Here is a 19,451-nt window from a genome sequence, read left to right as displayed (position 1 = left end):
CACAGATAAATTCTCTAGTCCATATGCCAGAGACACATGTGGTGAAGGCTTTATGAGGAATATTATACTAAATTAAAATAAACAAAAAATACAACATTGTATTTGTACCAAGTTGTTCTTGAACTGCTGGCAAGAACAACTTTTTTTTAAATATCCAAGTTGCAATTTTAAAACAGCCTTTTGAAACCAATTACTCAATTAAACATTTTTTTCTTGAGCAAACTAAAAATACAAAAAAAAAAAATTGACATTTTGTGTTGCCAAACATGCTACGCTAAGCAACTGTTGATGGGTAGAGNTAAGAGACAGGTCTAGACCCTTCAACCCCCTTCAGGGGTTTGAGTACAACTTTTTATACCATAAAGTAAATCATAAGTGGCTGCTGCTATTATGCAAAACCAAAAACACAAAACATTGTCTTTTAAAATTCAGCTCACTATAAATAAAAGATTGTTAAAATTAGAGTAAGTTTTTCTGCATGTTTTCTTTACAACATGCCTCACTTAATTTGTAATACAATGTTTAAAGTTACTTGCAAAAATGATTTTTCCTAAAATTGTATCCGTCAATTTTCCATTACTATAATGTAATATGTGAGGCAAATAACTTACAAAGAGAAAAGATTTATTTTGGCTCATGGTTCTAGAGGTGTCAATCCAATGTGAGGGGTGGGGCATTGCTTTGGGACTCTGGTGAAGACAGCATGGTACAGCAGGAGTGGAAGTACATTGAATAGGAAATCACTTACTTCACTAGCCAGAAGCACAGAGAGGAAGAGAGGAACAATCTCAAACTTCCTAATAGGGGCAGAACCTTCAGCAATCTAAGGACCTGCCACCAGACTCCATCTCAGGATTTCTGTCACCTCCCACTATCATAACCCTGGGGATCAAACCTATAACAAAAGTAACCCATACACCTTCAGAGGACACTGATCCAAACCATAACAACGATGAGCAAATATTTTTTCAACAAAGTCAAAGGAAATAAAAGACAGGAAGATATAGTTACAAGAGAGATTGAGAGATTCAGTGTTGCTATTAATTCCTATATACTGTTGGAAGAATGTAACAAATTTAGAACTAAGCTTTTCAGCAGCCAATGGGAAAAGTAGAATATCATTACTTTGTTTATAATGCAGTTAAAATAAAAACAAACAGGATATTCCATGTAAGAATGACTATACCTGGTCCTAAGAGAAATTTCTCCCAAGATTTCTTGCAGTGAAAACTATGTAATATAGTAAACATTTTGAACCAAATTATATATGAAGTTTAGCAATGGTTTTTATAGGCTTTTACTGATAAAGTAGCCTAATGACAAGAAGCCAAAGAAGTTTAGTTAAGTGTGATTGTTAGGGAGACTAGAGCAATATAAAAATAACCCTTTATACTTTTTCTTTCTTAATTGAGTTCTAAATTTACTTCTCAGACTATGCAGTGTGGAATAGTGGAATAGCCATGATTAAATGCCATCTGTGCCTCAGGTAAGACATGAAATTATAGAGGCCAGACTTATTAATATGCATTCCACTAACCCATGAGAATGAAAGGTAGCTCAAGTATTTGTAATTGTGTTAGGTTTTCAAAATTATGTTATTTTTTACAATTAACAAGAGAAAAAAATGCCTTTACTGTTCGGGCAGTACATACTTGTAATAATACAAACATGTTATATGATTTTTCTTTTTATATAAGAATTGTACAAAAATTATGCTTGAGAAGAAATTATTGTTTTCATGCACTAAATATTTCTGCTTGCATTGTAAAAATTAGTTTATTATGTATAATATATAAGCCATGCCTGAAGTTAACCATTAGTCATTAGTGTATTTTTTCAAGTTTTTTTTTTAATTGGTAAAAATGTAGTTAAGTAATTAATAAAAAATATTTAAATATTTTCAAATAAATAAAATTCATCATCATATTTAAATTTTATTTCTTTATGTTACCTGCTGTAAACTTCATGATAGAAAATTAGTAAACATTAGAAGTAAAATTACAAATGCAAAATTTTAAGATAATTAAAATTTATGATGCAAATTATACATTTAAAACACACTGAGAATTTCATAAATATGTAAAGCTTCACAAACTACAGTAATATACTATTTTAATGTGTAGTCAGTGCAAATTGGTTATAAAATCTTCATTATAAGAAAGAAGTAATTGCAAATCATTTTAGTACTAGATCTGAAACCTGAAAATCAGCTTAGAAAGTATTTACCAAGGGGCTTGGGATGTGGCTCAAGTGGTAGCGCGCTCGCCTGGCAGGCGTGCGGCCCGGGTTCAATCCTCAGCACTACATACAAACAAAGATGTTGTGTCCACCGAAAACTAACTAAATAAATAAATATTAAAATTCTCTCTCTCGTCTCTTTCTTAAAAAAAATAAATAAATAATTTACACCTATCATTCAAAGTTCTTTAAAAAAAAAAAAAGTTTTTACCAAGCACATTTGTATAATAGTTTGCCTTATTCTCCTTCATTTTATGTTTAAAGGTAACAAATTCTCCCCAACTCCAGTGACAATAATAAAAACAGTTACTTGGAAGAGAAGGAAACAAAAAATGATATTTTTCTAGTATATTTCCCTATTGTCTTATTCTCCTGAACATTTAAATATGTATTTGTGTTGGGTTATGTTATTAATATATTTCAGTTGTTAATATTTTGATTGTTTACAGTTTTATTTTTCATGGGGGAAAAAAGCAGAGCCCATCAAAAGCAAACAAGAAAAAGACTCCTCTTTTTGGTAATAATCAGCATGTTGCTAATTGACTCCCATTCTGGTAATGACCAACATGAACAGTTAGCAACCTAAATGATAACTAAAAACACTCTCTTAGATCATTTTCTTGTTCTAATGATATTACAGGCATAAATATGCCGGCTAAGATGTAGTAAGTGTGTTTCTCTTCAATGCCTGAACTCTACCTTGTCTCTCAGAGTGTGCACTTTTTCTTTCTCTCAATAAATTCAATTTATGTTTCGCTTTGACCGATCCTTTCTGTTCTGACATAAGGACCCTCATGGTCTGAGATGAGATCCTCCTTTCTTTTGGCGGACCTCCTCAGATCTATCTTTTTGGTGAAAATGCCAGGTTTTTCATTGAAAACCTTTGATAAAGAAATGATAGACCGGTTCTTACTGCTACAGGACTGGAGCCTTCTGGGAAATGGAGGCAGTTTGAAAGACCCTTCAAACTCTGATTTTTGTAATCAAATCAGAAAGACTTCACATATGTCCCTTAGAGACATGAGTTTATTAGAAGGGGTAGAAAAGAGGAAAAGGGGATTCTCTCAAGGAAAAAAAAATGGATCCTCTCAGAGAAGTTAGGGACAATGTGTCTCTCCATCCCTCTAGTTTTATTAGGAGTCCCAAGGAAGTTTGCAAAGAGTCCTGCCCAGATTTAGCTCTTGACTTTTGACTGACAGCAGGATGACATCAAATTTTCATCCACTGCCTTGGCAACTCTAGGTCACTATAGCCATGCTGACCAGGTCTAATTGAAACATTTTCTTATAGATTTTATGGTTAGGGATAATTATCCTTATCTCCCAGAGTTCTGGGATCTGGTCTGTGAACTGGTCACAAAAGTCCCCCTTCAGAGTCACTTGTTTTTCTCTTATCAGAATTATTTCAGGCATGCATTTCTTGAACAGATAAGAGGTAGTTTGCTGAAGAATGTATTATATCCTGTCCACTTAAGCCAGGCAGGACTTCAGGTAAATTGCTTTTGGAAAATAAAGGCACATGAGGATCAACAGAGTGGGCTCAGTTCATTGAATTATTCCCTGAACCTCATGTTCCCATCACTCACAGCTGTCTCCTGTCATTACCAGGATGCAACATAGTCCCTTTTTATAAGAGTTCTTGACTGAATTAAGATGATTAGTCATCACTTCATTGCTCAATTGCTTAATGGAAAAAGGGTGCAATATTTTTGAAGGAAAATAATGACATAAATATATAATTTTTTATATGTACTGTGCACATTTTCAACACATCAAAGATTAGACCATAAGAGCAATAATCAAAAGAAGAATAAACATAAAAGAATACACATATTAATAATTTAAATGTTTGCATTAGATAACCAGGATTTTAAGACAACTTAAATTATGTATCCAAAAAAGAAGCAACAGAAATGGAAAATAGATTAATCTTTAATAACACACAAAATGTTTAAATAAATAGGAAATGGAAACTTTAGAGTAGAAAATATAATAAATATAATTAAGAGTTCATCAGATATTTACCAGATATCTAATTTTTCAGAACATTGCACAGAGCAGAAGTTAAGATAGATAACCTGAAAAACAGGTCAAGAGAAAAACATTCACACCAAAAAATAACAATATTTATGATGAGGCATTTAGAAGGGTATCAGAGATAGGAAATTTGAGAATATGTTCTAACATATTGCAAAGGAGAAAAAAAAAATTTTCTTTCTCTCTTTTCACAGCTTTAAGTTGAAATTGATCCCTGTAAAAAACACAGGTTAATGTGAAAAATGTGCTCATCTGTTCAAGCTCAAATAGTGGAATAAAACACAAGGTACAGCCAAAAGTAAGGCTTTAATGACTATCTTGCAAAATCAGGTGACTGGTAGTCAGGTCACAGAGATTAGGCACAACCAGAAATTTATTCCCTAGGGCACCAGGTACCTCTCCGAGATCCTCACTCAATGACTGAGTACTATGGAGTGTACAGTCTTCCTGAAGATCTTCTAGGTTTTACTGTCTCCTTATGGGTTATTTAAATAAATATACTTCTTGTTATATTCACCTCCCTTTGTTCTCTTGTGGTGGGAAAGTCCCTTGCATTGGGCATGCCCTTTGGGCATGTACACAGTTCTTCAGGTGTGTGTGGAGAGGCTTCCTTCTTACCTCCTCTTTGTCAAGGGGCTGCACATTTTTACACTCCAGTGCAAACTGTTTGTAACTTTCTATTCTGCTCTCTCCCTCCTGTTGCCTTTCTTAGATCTCAAAGTTATTTTCCATTTCAAGCTAAATATTCTAAAAATGTACCAATGGACTTTCTATTTCTTATACTAAGTAAGAGAAAAACATTTTATAAACATATATGTGTTATATATACACAAGAACCACCATGGGGAAATAAGTAAATCTAAAAGAGTCTAGAATTAAATGTCATTACTTACTAGAAAAAATAGAAAAGAAAAGAAATGAGGAGGCTTGTATTTAGGATGTGACCAAGGAAATTTGATAAGAAAGGGAAAGTATTTTATGGATATTTAAGTCAGCACCTTATTCATTGATAAGAGACTCTACTTATTTCATCATTTTTTAATTTTTTTCCTGGCGCAGAAAGAAAACAACCTTATAAGTGGAGATTTTCTTTATAGATATAAATTGATTTTAAAAACTTGCAACTCATACTTCTATTTTTAGAAGTTCTCCTATGTCTACAAGTGTCTCAAAATAATCAGCTCAAAATAAGACTTATGCAAAGAAGAATATTTTGGGTGACACATATTTGGCTTTTTATGTTATTATAATATTTGATTTATAAAAGGAGAGGGTGAAGAGAATAAAGATAAGCATTTTTCAAATTAGAAATAATCAAGAATATTTCCAAGAATTTAAATGACAATAACCTATAGGCACAAAAGTATTCGAGGCCACAAACAGAGGAAATAGAAATAAAGCTACTTCTAGGTGCACTATAGTAAACAACTCAAAATAAAGAAAAAATACAAACAAAGTCAGTCAGAGAGATAAAAAACACACAGAAATTAAGATCTGGAGGCAATAGTTAAATTGAAATTAAAGTAAATGTTATTGGTTTTTTTTTCCTCCTTGTGTTTCAGCTGCATAAATTTGGGATATTGTTACCATCAGCTTAACCCAAGGACCCTCTCTGAATCCCTAATGTCTGGATTCAGCCACCCAATTTTTTTAATTTTATTTATTTATTTTATTTTCCTTCCTTCTCTCAGTAGGAGGAAGTTCCCTTTAATTCAGAGGGTTGCACCCAAATTCACTATTTTAATGTTGCCATGTTTTCAAAATTCATAACCTGTAATGTTGGTGAGAGTAATACTACCAGTTTTAAGCAAACATTAATTGATACATTTCTAAGAGGTAGTTTAGTGCTACCAGCAGCCTATCCCAGGGAGTTTTGTCCAAATCCCAACTGTCTGGATTTTGCTACCTGCCAAAATGGAGAAAGGAAAAATAAATTTTTTGTAGTTTGATCAAATTGGGGAGATCCAGCTACATCACTTCTCTCCACAGGTTCCACAGAAGTAGTTAGAATTTACAGAAACAAAAGTCAGTTGATAGACATATGTAGATTTTTATAGGCTATATGAGTCAGAAGTACGACAGTCTCAACTTTCTTGGTGCCCATGGGTGGGGGCCCCTTCAATCTTTACTCTCAGCATGAAGAAGTTGTCATCAAATTCGAAGGGGTCTTTAATTTTAGTCCATTTCATTAGAATGTGTACCTGATACTTTAAAAAATATATTCTGTATATAGCCAATATTGTAACTTAGAAAACAATACCCCAGTTTATGGTTCTTCGGCATGTGAACTGTTTTGAACTAAAGAAGAACCAAGGTCTCTCTGACCTCCCACCCTCCTGCCTCTCACTTCTTTTTGTCTTTTGAAGCACACAAAAGGACTTTCTTTGAAGTTCCCTTATTTACCTAAAAGCCAGATATTATAGAAGCTAATCAATTATTGTGAATCCCTTTTCCCAAGTGATCTCATCAACCAGGTAAAAATGTTTCACATTGCAGGAAAGAAGACTAGAGTTGACACCACACATAGAACAAAGATAGACTTTATCCCAGGTTTATTTTTGTTCTTTGAGTCCATTCATATTGAAAGGTAATAAAGAGATATGAGTGGTAAGAATATGAAGCTAAGGGGATAGCTGGTCCTCCTCTGCTGAGCCCCACAGGCTTTCTTTTTATAAAAGCAATTTACCTGCAGCCTTGCCTGGCTTAAGTCAATAGGATACATCTCATGCTTAAGCAAATAACCTGGTATCTGTTGGAGAAATGTAGGCCTGAAAGACTCCTTCCTGTATTCTTCATACCAATAAGGAGAACTAAGTCACATTGAAGGGGGGACATTTTATGACCCTTAAACCAGATTACAGAACTCAGGGACATATGATAATTAGAAACAGTCAACATGGGCCACAGTGTCCTGGAATTACCTTGGACTTTTATCATGCACCATGGGGACTTGGAAGTCTAATCCAATCTGCTGTCATTCAAAACTTCAGAGGTGGACCTGGGTAAAATTTTCTGGAAACATGTATCTGGAACACCTAATAAAACTGGAGGGCAGGAGGACCACGCCTTTCTTCTCCTCTCTGAGAGGACCTAATATCTCCCTTAGAATTTCAACATTTTTCTTTCCTATTCCTTCAAATAAAATCATGCCTGCTATTCTGAGTCATATATCTGGAATCTTTCTAGCATGAATGCAAGAACCTGTAAGAGAAGACTTCTCTCACACTATTTTGGTTCCTCAGGAGGACCCTACTCTGTAACAATATCCACTAAAAAAATCATCACTCATCTTCTAAAACTTCATGTACCTCTCCACTTGCCTCTTCCCTGTTGAGGCAGGAACACCAGCCATATTGAAACCATAGACTAAAGCTTGCTTTCTCTTTCTTTGTGGTTTCCTGACTAGAAGGCCCCACTCACATTTGGATGACCACACTTTTTGTTGTTACCCCAGGTTTCCTTGACTATCCTAACATTAGTCAACCCCAAAGAGTTGTTTTGAATCCATACATTTTTTTTTCTTTTTAAGGAACAGGTACAGGACAAATGCAGGTTAACAAATACACTAAACCATTCAATTTGAGAATAAGAAACTAAAACCATACACTTTCAACAGAGTCAGTGAAAAAGAACAATCAAGGGGGACTCTCCAAGAAAGGTTACTTCTTAATCCGAGCAGTGTAAAAATCTCTAGACAGAGAGCCTCCTCTTTGGAACCCTCTTTGGGATCACTGTTATGTCGTGGGAGCCTTCCTTGTTTGCTTCTAATAAATCTATTTCTAAAAATCTGTTACTGAATTCTCACTTTCTATCATCAGGGTTCTTCATCCTTTTGGTATGTGAGACAAGAAACTTCCAATGCTCACATGACCGTGATGTACTATTAACAGGGTATATAGACTTCTCAACCTCATTGGGTCATTGGCTTTCATTTTCCTGTGATTTTACTTTGCATATAATGAACTTGTATGTCTTTTCTCCTATTCAACAGTTATAAGTTTATTTCAGCAGATTCAATTATCAAACCTTCAGAAGTTTGTGGGGAAATTCTCTTCACTTCAAAATAACTTTCTGTTTGTTTTTTTTTTAATTGTTTGATTTGTTATATGTGATAGCAGAATGCATTTTAATTCGTAGTACACATATAAAGCAAATTTTTTCATGTCTCTGGTGGTACACAAAGTAGAGTCACATTTGTGTCTTCATATATGTACTTAGGGTAATGATGTCCATTTCATTACACCAACTTTTCTACATCCATGCCCTCTCCCTCCCCCTCCCTCCCCTTTGCCCTGTCTAGAGTCCCTCTATTCCTCCCATGCTACCCTCCTAGCTTCCCCATTATGAATCAGCATTCTTATATCAGAGGAAACATTTTGCATTTGTTTTTTTGGGGATTGGCTTGTTCACTTAGCAATATATTCTCCAACTCCATCCATTTACCTGCAAACGTCATGATTTTGTTCTCTTTTAATGCTGAGTAATATTCCATTGTGTATATATACCATAGTTTCTTTATCCATTCATCCACTGAAGAGCATCTAGGTTGAAAAATCTTTCTAAATAAACACATGTGTGACTCCAAAATCGTTATTTATAATAGAAAGAAAAAGAAAAAAAAAACATGCTATCAAAATATATTTTTAAAAAGTCATGTAATATCAAAATAACAAAATACAACATAGCCACTAGGAATCATGATTTAATCCACTATAAAATATTATCTATTCTTAGAGACTCAGAAGGAGGAGGTAGACAGAACCTGAAAGTTTTACTCATTACATTTTAGAGTTACTCATATTTTTGTTAACTTATATATATATTTCATATTTTAAACTTTTTTTGGAAAATGGGATTTATTTAAATATATTTCAAGGAAATCGATTGTATTTTCTTATCCTCCATATTTAATGCGTTTTTGAAGCCAGAGGACAAAATGCCAGTCAATAGATAATAGATAATTGGGTCCAATCAGGAAGGTGAGGGCTGGATGGTAAGAACAAATGCTGCCCTTCCCCCCTCCTCCTTCCAAACCTCTTCCCCTAGCTCTGGCTCCCACCTGTGGCTAAGGTAACCTGCCTCACCTCTTGGTGATTACCTCATTGCCTGGAGTGCTCCACACTTTGGCCCTTCCCCCTGCCCATTTGGTCAGGTAGGCAACATGGAGACAAATAAGGGGAGAAGAGGGCAGGAGAACAAAGGGAATCTAAGATGCATAAAAGGGACAGGACATTCCCACTTCTTTTTTTACCAACCCTGGCTCCTCATCTCTGTGAAGAAGTCGGTTTCAATTTTTTTAAATAAAACTCGCTTTCTACACTTGCCTCATCAATTCTCCAGAGTTCAGTCTTCAACATCTGGGTCTTTGGTAACCAGTGGTGTTATTTTAGTTGAGAAAAGAATATATACGTAAATCCAATACTCTTTCAGAAAAATATGTCTATTTTAATTTATGTGATTGCCAAATTCCTTTAATAACTACGGCTTAAAACCTGGAGGATTTTAAAGTGTGTATGAAGGTTATATATCCAAAATTACTAAAAATTTGAAAAACAATGTCCCATGGTAGATGATATCATAGATGATTTCAGATTGAAATTAATAAAATTAATTGAAGTGTTTTCCCTATTAATCTTAATTAAACTATGGCTGCCTCATTAAGATTAAACTATGCTGGTAAACACAGAGAGGGAGCTCTGATGTAAATTAATCTGACAAGTAGAAAAATAAATTATATTGGTAATTTGCCCCCAATTTCCTAAACTTTTATTTATTTATTTATTTTTTTTTTAGGGTCTTTCCAAAATTCTCAGGCTGGCCTCAAACTTGTGTAATGAGAAGAAGATTCCCCTTCCATCCCACTCCTCCCCACATGCAACTGTAGGGCCAAAATGCAGTTCTGAAAGTGGCTGTGAGTTTTCATCAAGAAGCCAAGACAAAAAAGGGTAGTAAAGAGCTTTGGTTCTTTGCAATCTCACAGGAGGGATTTTCAGTAGATACCAAAGACTAATAGGCAGAAATTTATTGGAAGGATGTAGTATGCAGACATGTAGGACAGACTGAATGGGTCACCTCTGGAGGTTGACACATTCCATACAGATTTGAAGTATTTAAGGACTTTGAGCCTTTGAATTGTACTTAATATGGAAGTTCCTCCTCTCAGAAATTTGGAAAGATTCAGAGGCTGGTTTTGAAAAATTTTCTACCTTTAAATGTGATAAGGATGGCTTCTAGCACTCAGGATTTAGATCTGTGAAATTCCTTTGTGCTTGTTTGAAATATATGAAATTCTACCTTCTGTCACAAAGATCTATTCTCCCAGATTTTTTTTTTTTTTTTGAGATGAAACTTTTGAAATACCATTTTTCAACTTTATACTGAATATCTCTGAGGCAGAGATCCTTAGCTCTTTCCACACAGGGCCAGTATTAAGGCCACTTGATAACAGTTTTCTTTGCTTTTGATTGGTTTTGATAAGGTTCCATGTGGTTTTAGTTTTTTGGCTTATGATTTTTTTTTCTTTTTTGCTATAGGGAATTGAACCTAGAGGTGCTTTACCACTGAGCTACATCTTCACTCCTTCTTATTCTTTATTTTGAGACAGGGTCTTACTAAGTTACTTAGAGTCTCACTAAGTTCTTGAGGCTAATTTTGAATTTGTAATCCTCCTGCCTCAGCCTCCCAAATCACTGGGATTACAAACATGCACCACTGCACCTGGTGACTTTTGGATTTTCTTAATGTGTAAGTCTGATTTCCTCCCAATGAATTTTTGTCCATTATTGTCCTTGTGTCTAAATATTAATGGATGACTAACTGTTATGGTTTGTGTTATGTAGAAATGTTCTGATGTAAAATGATTGGATTGTGAGAACTGTCATCTAATCTATTGATCCGACTTTGAAACTGCTGAGTTGGGTATGAATGGAGGAGGGGGCTTCTTGTATATGCCTTGGAAGGGTTCATATTCCCTGTATCTCCTTTCCCTTTCTCTGCTTCCTGGCCATCATGGGTGGAGCAGCTTCTCTCCACCACAACCTTCTGCCATAATGTTACCTCTCATCTTGGCCCAGAGCAATGGAGTCAGCTGACCATAAACTGAAACTGTGAATTCAATGTCTGAACTGGTGAACTCAAATAAACTTTTCATTTGCTAAGTTGTTCTTGTCAGGTATTTGGTCACGGCAACAAAAAACTGAGTAACACATTAACCTACCTTATTGTGTGATCCTCTCACTTTAGTCTCCCAAGTAGCTGGGATTATAAGAATGTATGAACATGCCCATCTAGGATTTTGTAAGCTTTTTAAAGTCAATTTGTAAATGTTTAAAGTCTGAATGTTTATTTACCAGTCTAATTTTTTATATACATTGTACTTGAATGCTTTGTTAGCTGTCTAATTTATGTGTATATGAAATATAGTTTTTAAATATAAAGACCTCTAGTCTTTTTTTTCCCTCTCCTTCCTTCTTTCTAATCAATTAATTAGGGAAAAGAAAACTACCATTTCAAATGATTTGATATATTTTTCATGTGAACCACACTTCTCAGTTATATGACTGTGTGTTACTAATACATATTATACACATTTTCATTTGGAAGAATAAGGAAACAGAGTAGAAGCATGAAAAACCTATGGCCATAAATATTGAAAGAAAATAGTGCATTTTTGACAATGTCAAGAGTCTCCATACATAAGTTATTGTAGTGAACTTTATTGGACCAACAGTTTCAGAGTCATCCTGGATGAACACATGTGGTGTCATATAGCAGAATCCCCAAAGGTCTTGGCTTCTCAGTCTTTGAAACACTATTTCAGAGAAAGTGTCAAGTGATTAATTAACTGCCAATCTGTCAGTAACTATAAAGATCTATCTTGTCATAGAAATGGTTTGATCTCTATTCTCAATAAAAATTTTCCTGAGATTAAATAAACCTCTCCATAGCATGAAAAATAATCTATTGATAGATAATGTCCCCATTTTCCTTTACTACTATTTCTTCCTTCATTTCTTTAATAATGTTGATTAAGTAGTCATGGGTAATGAATGTAGTTTGTAGTATAAAATACCTTGGGTTTAACAATAAAGATTCTTCATTGGCTTTTCTAGAAACAAGATTTAATAATCTTTTTTCAAATTTGCATGTTGACATAAACTGTCCAAGGGTAAAAGAAAATAACAGAAAATTAAACATTGCAATCATAAATCTCTTTTATTCTATATGTTTGCTGGTTTGTCTAACTAAAAATATATTGCTATGACTTACACATCCTGAAAAATTTTGCTTTGCACAAGATATCTGTGAAGTAAACATCAATCTATTCATATTTGGAGAATGTGTTTAATAAGGCATTATCTCTAAGTTCATGGTAAGAGTTTCATAATTTCACTAAGATGTGCAAATTTCCATATATTCATGGCAAGAAGAGATGGAAGATATTTAGGTGATAAAAAACATAGCGGAGCTGGGATTGTAGCTCAATGGTAGAGTGCTCTCCTTGCATGTGAAAGGCACTAGATTTGATCTTCAGCACCACATAGAAATAAAATAAAGGCATTGAGTCCACATACAACTAAAAATATATTAAAATTAAAAATCAAGGAATGTAGCATATTCTTTATTACATGATGCAATCAGTTATTTAAATAAAAATAAATAGATATTAGAGCTGTAAATTAATTATAAAATGGATGCTATTTTACAAAGACAACAGTGTATTATATTTTGTAGTATGTTTATGAATTACTAATACATCTGGACTGTTTTTTCAAAAAAGTAATATGCTATAGAAAGCTTAATGGAACTATCACATAGAAAAGTAAATCAAGGTGGACATACTCTATTTAAAATACAAAAGGAAATATTCTTATTATTTAAAAAAAAATATTCTGGCAGATTATTTTCTGTTTTCTTACTTTAAATCCTTAAGTATTCTACCTATAAGATATGGAAAATCCAAAAATAGTGTGGCCTGGGAAGAAGGAATGAGGAAGATGGTAATACATTGATAGCATTGATCCTTTTTCAATACATTCATTCCCAGTGACAGAACAATTCCTGGGAAGGAGATATTCATCAAATCTAACATGGCAGTCTCTAGGAGGAAGCCAAAGCAATGATCTTTCCCCAAATAAATCCTTTCTCAATGACAGTACAATGGGACCCTATAGGGAAAGAGATAAGCACTGAATGCTGACCTCAGACCCTCCATTCTTTCCCAAGTAAAAACAATGTCCAGTAAAAACAAATTTCACATTCTCACAAACCTGTTTCCTGCATGCCCAAACTGACACACTCTGTCAATAATTAAGTCACCTCTCAATGTAAGATACATAAACACAGATTCATCCTTTGGCCAGTGGCTCATTTTCCATCCAGAAAGTGGATCCACCAGATGCATGATCTCACCACCGAATAAAGACTCTGCTGATCCTTGATGTGTGCACCTGGTTCAGTCATTTTGGGCTAACACTAACTTTGTGATTTCTTTTTTCTTTAATTCTCACAGACTAGCCCACTTAATTTATACCTAAAATTGCAAACACAACACATGGTTTAAGACCACTTGTTTTAATACTCTTGGGTTTTTATAACAAAAAATATCACAGAGTTCTGTTCTTAATAAAGTAGAATTTATTTTCACAATTCTGGAAACTGGGAATTCCGAGGTAAAGGTATTAGTAGATTCAATGTCTGGTATCTTCCAGATTCATGAAATGCAGGCTTTTCACTGATTCCTCACTGGACAGATGGGACTAGGGAGCTCTCTGGGAATCCTAGGCATTAATCATATTCAAGTGGAAGACCAGATCACCTCCCAAAGCCACACCTTCAAATAACATCACTTCAAAAATTAAATTTAGCATATGAACTTTGGGTAAACATCAGTATGCAGTTTATAACATCACTAATGCGAAAATGGGTTTTTAATCATTAAAATATTAGGAAACACATGTCAATGTAGTATCTACCAAAAACAAATAACCGAAGTTTTTGTTTTCTTATGGTTTTCCTATTCCTGGGTTTGCCATTTCACTTTATTGATTTTTTCCCTTTGTTGTGTAGAAGCTATTCAAAAATTATTATAATTATTAGCACATATTACCTGTACAAGGTAATGGGATTCACATACAGTCATGATCTATTGATCATGTCCATTCACCCTTCTTCTACCTTGCTTTGTTCCTCCTATCCTTCATCCTTCTTTCTAATAGCATCTTTCCCAGTCTCTAGTAATCCCCAGTAATTTTTTTCTCTTTTCCATCAGGTTTAGATTTTTTTCTTTTCTTTCTTTTTAACTTTCTTTTTTTTTTCTTTTTGGGCATGAAAAAATGTTTTTGATTTGACTTTGAGCTCCACATTCTTAATCAAATTCATGGAAAATTTATTTCAAAAAGTACCAGTTCCCTAAGATCATAACAGTAGAAAGTTATTTGAAACTATTCCATTGAATTTTATCCTAAGGGAGGAAGCTGGTCATCCACTGCTAACATATATTTCAATTGCCCTTACAAATGTTGAATATTTAAGGGCTTCACAGTATCCCTCTGATGTGCAATATCTTCTGTGTTATCTATCGGGGCTGGAACTCCTTTGGACCCTGTACCTGCCTTTTATTTCAGCCTAAACATGTCTTCTCTAGACTTTCCCTAATCACACAATGTCAGACTCACTTTATAAATTTTCCCAAATGCGGAGAGAGTTTATTATTCTTGTGCCCCAATAAGTTATTCTCTAACTTTGAAATAATATTGATCCGAATGTGAGAATTATTTATTTTCACATATGATCTAAATCTTATAATAGCATTATTTCATTTTTATAACAACATCATTTATCAAAGCAATTTCTTGAAACAATGGATTATAATGTTTCTTTCTATGTTAAAAGAAGCATATAATAGTGAAGTTTCTAAATTTGTCTTAGAAACACATGAGACAAAAAGTTGAAGACAAATGAGGCTCATATTAGCAAGGAAGAGTTTCAAAGTGGTGGAATTTCTATAGATTCAGAAGATTGTTTGAAGTTGCTTGAAGTTAAAGTCTTATAGCACACTTAAAAAGGAGTATTTAATAGTCATAGAAAAAAGAAAATACTTGAATTCATATACATAGGTATATAAGGAAACACATTAAATATAAGGAAATAAATATATAACCCTTGCATCATTATTTCTATCATTTGCCACATGGTTGTAGCTAACATATACAACTTCCCTCTTACATTACCTATTCAATGTTTAGAATTTACCTTGACTAATCTTGGTTCCTTGCTTGATGGAGTGACACAAATGTGTATTCTTAAAATATATTGAGTGATTCCACTTTTATAATGATTTTTAAAAATGTCATGGCCTGGTGTATTAGATAATATCCAAAGGGGTTTCTGTTTTCCTTATATATTTCTCCTTGGTCCTATCGTATAGTGGCAATCAAAATCAGTCAGTCCAACTCATAATCTGCCTGATGATTTGATGGTTTGAAGAGCCCTAAGTAGCCAGGTGACAGATTCAATGAAAAATTCTTGTCCTCTGTTGAAAACATGACTTGTTTAAGAATTAAAATGTTTAGCAAAGCAAAACTTGAAATTGTAGTTAGAAAAAGGAAAAATGTATTTCTTTTGCAAATCTCAGAGTCACTCGAATTCCTATCCTTAGGTTCCCAGATTCAAGAGTTTTTACTATAAAATAAACAACACTCAATATATATGTCATTTATTTAGTAACTACAATCTAGAAGATATAACAGTAGATCAGGAAGCTGTTACTATTATGCTGGCACTGAAATTAAATCTTACAAAGGCTACTGTGCCATTATGTGAGACCATAAAATTCAGCATAATGATGTTATATTGGCGAACTCTATGTCAGTTTGACTGGGCCACAGGATGTCAGAATGCCTAGATATTTATGAAAACATTTTTTTAGGTATGTGTCTTATTCAGCTTTTCATCACTGTGACAAAGCTTAGGTGAAAAATAGATTTATTTTTCCTCTTGTTTTCATAGGTTTTTAGTCCATTGCTTTGGGTCTGAGGTGAATCAGAACATCAGGGTAGCAGAGTGTGGTATAAGAAAACTGCTCACTTCATGGTAGATGGGATGGTGAAGAGAAAGAAAGAGATTGGAAGAAGGAGGAGGATGAGGAGGAGGGGGAGAGAACAGGAGGGGAGAAGGGAAAGGAGAGGAGGGGATGGAGAAGGTGTCAGGGGTGGCTGAGGACAAGATATAGTCTCCAAAGGCATGTCCCCAAGGACCCACTTCTCCAACTAGGTTCCAGCTCCCAATAATGACAACAAAGTAATAATTTACTGATGAAGTTAAAGGTTTCATGAATCATCACTTTCCAAAAGTCCTATCTCTGAACATATCTGCACTGAGGACTAAGCCTTCGACACATGAGCTTTTGGGGGACTTTCCAGATCCAAATCATAATAGTATGTCTGTAAGGAACATTTCTGAGTAACATTTGAATTGATGAGTCATCCTTATTGAAACTCTTATCCATTGCTAAGTAAGGAAGAACTTGCTCCCTGACATCAGTGTTCTCCTGCCATTGAACTTGGACTTTGACTTGAACTGGAACTTACACCATTGGCTTTCTTAAGTCTTAAGTTTGCCAAATGGAGATCTTGGTATTTTTTTCAGTTTTCATATCACATAAATCAATTTCTTATCATAAATCTTTTTTTGTATTATTTTTTATTCGTTTTAATTAGTTACACATGACAGTACAATGACCTTGACATATCATACATTTGAATCAGATAGGATAAAATTTCTCATTTTTCTGCGTGTACAGGTTGCAGAATCACATTGGTCATGCAGTCAAATAGATACACACAGCAATAATAATGTCTGTTTGATTCTACTATCCTTCCTATTCCCCCATCCCCTCCTCTCCCCTCCTATCTCTTCTCTCTATCTAATCTAAGGTTATCATAAATCTTAATGCTGTGAATCTATATGTATGTATATGTATGTGTATATAAATAGAGCATGTGTGTATATGTGTGTGTGTGTGTGTGTGTGTCCTTGACAAGGACAGGGTGACTAGGTATAAAGGCTTACTGAGAGCCGAAAAGTAAACATCTTTCTTTCTCCCTTTCTCCATATATATATATATATGTGTGTGTGTGTGTGTGTGTATGTGTGTGTATTAGATGGACACAATATCTTTATTTATTTATTTTAATGTGATGCTGAGGAATCGAATCCAGCACCTCACATATGCGAGACAGGCACTCTACCAGTGAGCTATAGCCCCAGCCCTCCCCTTCTTTTTCACCCAATTTATTAAGATGCAATCTGTGTAAAATCTATAGTTACTAATTTCTTAGCCTTATGAAATTTTGCTTATGCAGTCTTGGCTCAAAATTCTGCCAGTGATTCGGGGTAACCCCTGTGCAGATTTATAGGGTCTTTTATCTACAGTGCTCCACATTCTCATGTATTCTTATTCACAAATTCTGCTACCTCAGCTCTCTTTAACTCTGGCCTCCAATCTTATGGTGTTTTAATATATTCTCATAAAAGCTCACAGACACAAAAATGTGGAAGTGGTACTGCTCACTTTATTTCCTTTGTGTAAAGAACTAAAGCCCAAAGTAGATATATGCATTTATGTGTGTATGAGTGTGTATAACTCATATGTATGTGATATATATGGAACCCCATATCACATATTATATTTAAAGTTATATTTCTGACATAAACACATATATAGATACATGCCCTAAACATCATGCCTGAAAGAGAAAGTCCCAAACATCACATATCTCACACAAATTTTATTCACAGTATCACATTCATCAATCATTTGTACAGTGGTTGAGGCAAATAATTGTATGATTTATTAAATATTCAACTGCATTTATGTACATTCATAAGGGAATACAGATAATGCTAAGTGCTGTAAACTATTTTCAATATTTTCTTTTATACCTGATGAAATTCATGAAAAATTTAAACATTTTTAAAACATCCCTTTGGAATACACTGCAAAAAAAAATCATGTTTAACAGCAATTGCATGTCAGAATATAGTGATACCTTATTGTGAAGTAGAGGATAAGTTTGAACTTTAGTAAACACTAACATGGGAAACAAATATACTGCCTCATCACCAATTTTCTAATCATTTTCTTTCTAAGTCTCTGACCATCCAGGAGAGGCCTATTCCCTATTGATGAAATAATAGAACATTTTGCCATCTCTCTTCTGGGGGAAAAATTGATGATCAGATGAATTTTTTATAGTTCTTCTCATTGGAAGAATTTCTTTCACCACTATATTTAAATGTGACCCAGGGAAAGGTCTGTAATGAAACCGTGTGTGAACAATACCCAATTATTTTCTTCCTCAGGCACTGGTCATAGGAAAATCTATATGTGGCCATAAGCATGGGTTGAGAGAATAAAAGGCAATCTAACTTCAGTTAGGGCCATGACACTTAAAACCGCTTGCATCTTACTTGAATGCTCATCTCCTGCTTGAGGTCAACTTTGTATATAACACTTGCTTTTGACTGCTGTGCTTGGTAGGTTAGGCAACACCTCCTACATCAGCTACAGTTCGGTTTCAAAATAGCTTATCACCTCATAGTCAAGAATTCAGCCCAAGTCAAAAGCTGATTCATAAATGGAGAATAGTTCTCCAAAGAGGATGGCATGGCTTTTCCCCAGATCTCAAGGAACTACATTATGATTCACCCATAGGGACTTTATAGAGGAAGAGTTAATGGAATGTGACTGTTTATTTTATCAAGGAGGTCAAGATATCTTGAGTTGTTAATTGCAACCTGAGTATATTTCAGTAAAAATTGATTTATGAAAGTGGATATATTTGTAAAAACCATAATTTTCTCTGACATAAATAATGATTGAGGTTATATAAGCAAGCATTTTGATGCTTTATGTTGCAAGGTTACATTATTCAAACATCAAAAGTAATCTGTTTACAACTACAACTAAAAAATAAACATAAAAAAGTAATCTGTTTAGCAAACTTTTGGTAAAAATAAAAAAATAATATTTACAGGTGAATTTAGAAGATATTTTTGATATGTAACTACTATTTTGGTGCAAGAGGTAAAGCAAAGTTGTTTGAAGGGCCTATAATTTTCAAATGATTTATATATATATATATATATATATATATATATATATATATATATATA

The sequence above is a fragment of the Marmota marmota genome, unplaced genomic scaffold, assembly GCF_001458135.2.
Source record: "Marmota marmota marmota unplaced genomic scaffold, marMar, whole genome shotgun sequence".
In the NCBI taxonomy this organism is placed as follows: Eukaryota; Metazoa; Chordata; class Mammalia; order Rodentia; family Sciuridae; genus Marmota; species Marmota marmota.
The sequence above is the reverse complement of the archived record's forward strand: the minus strand, read 5'-3'. Positions refer to the sequence as shown.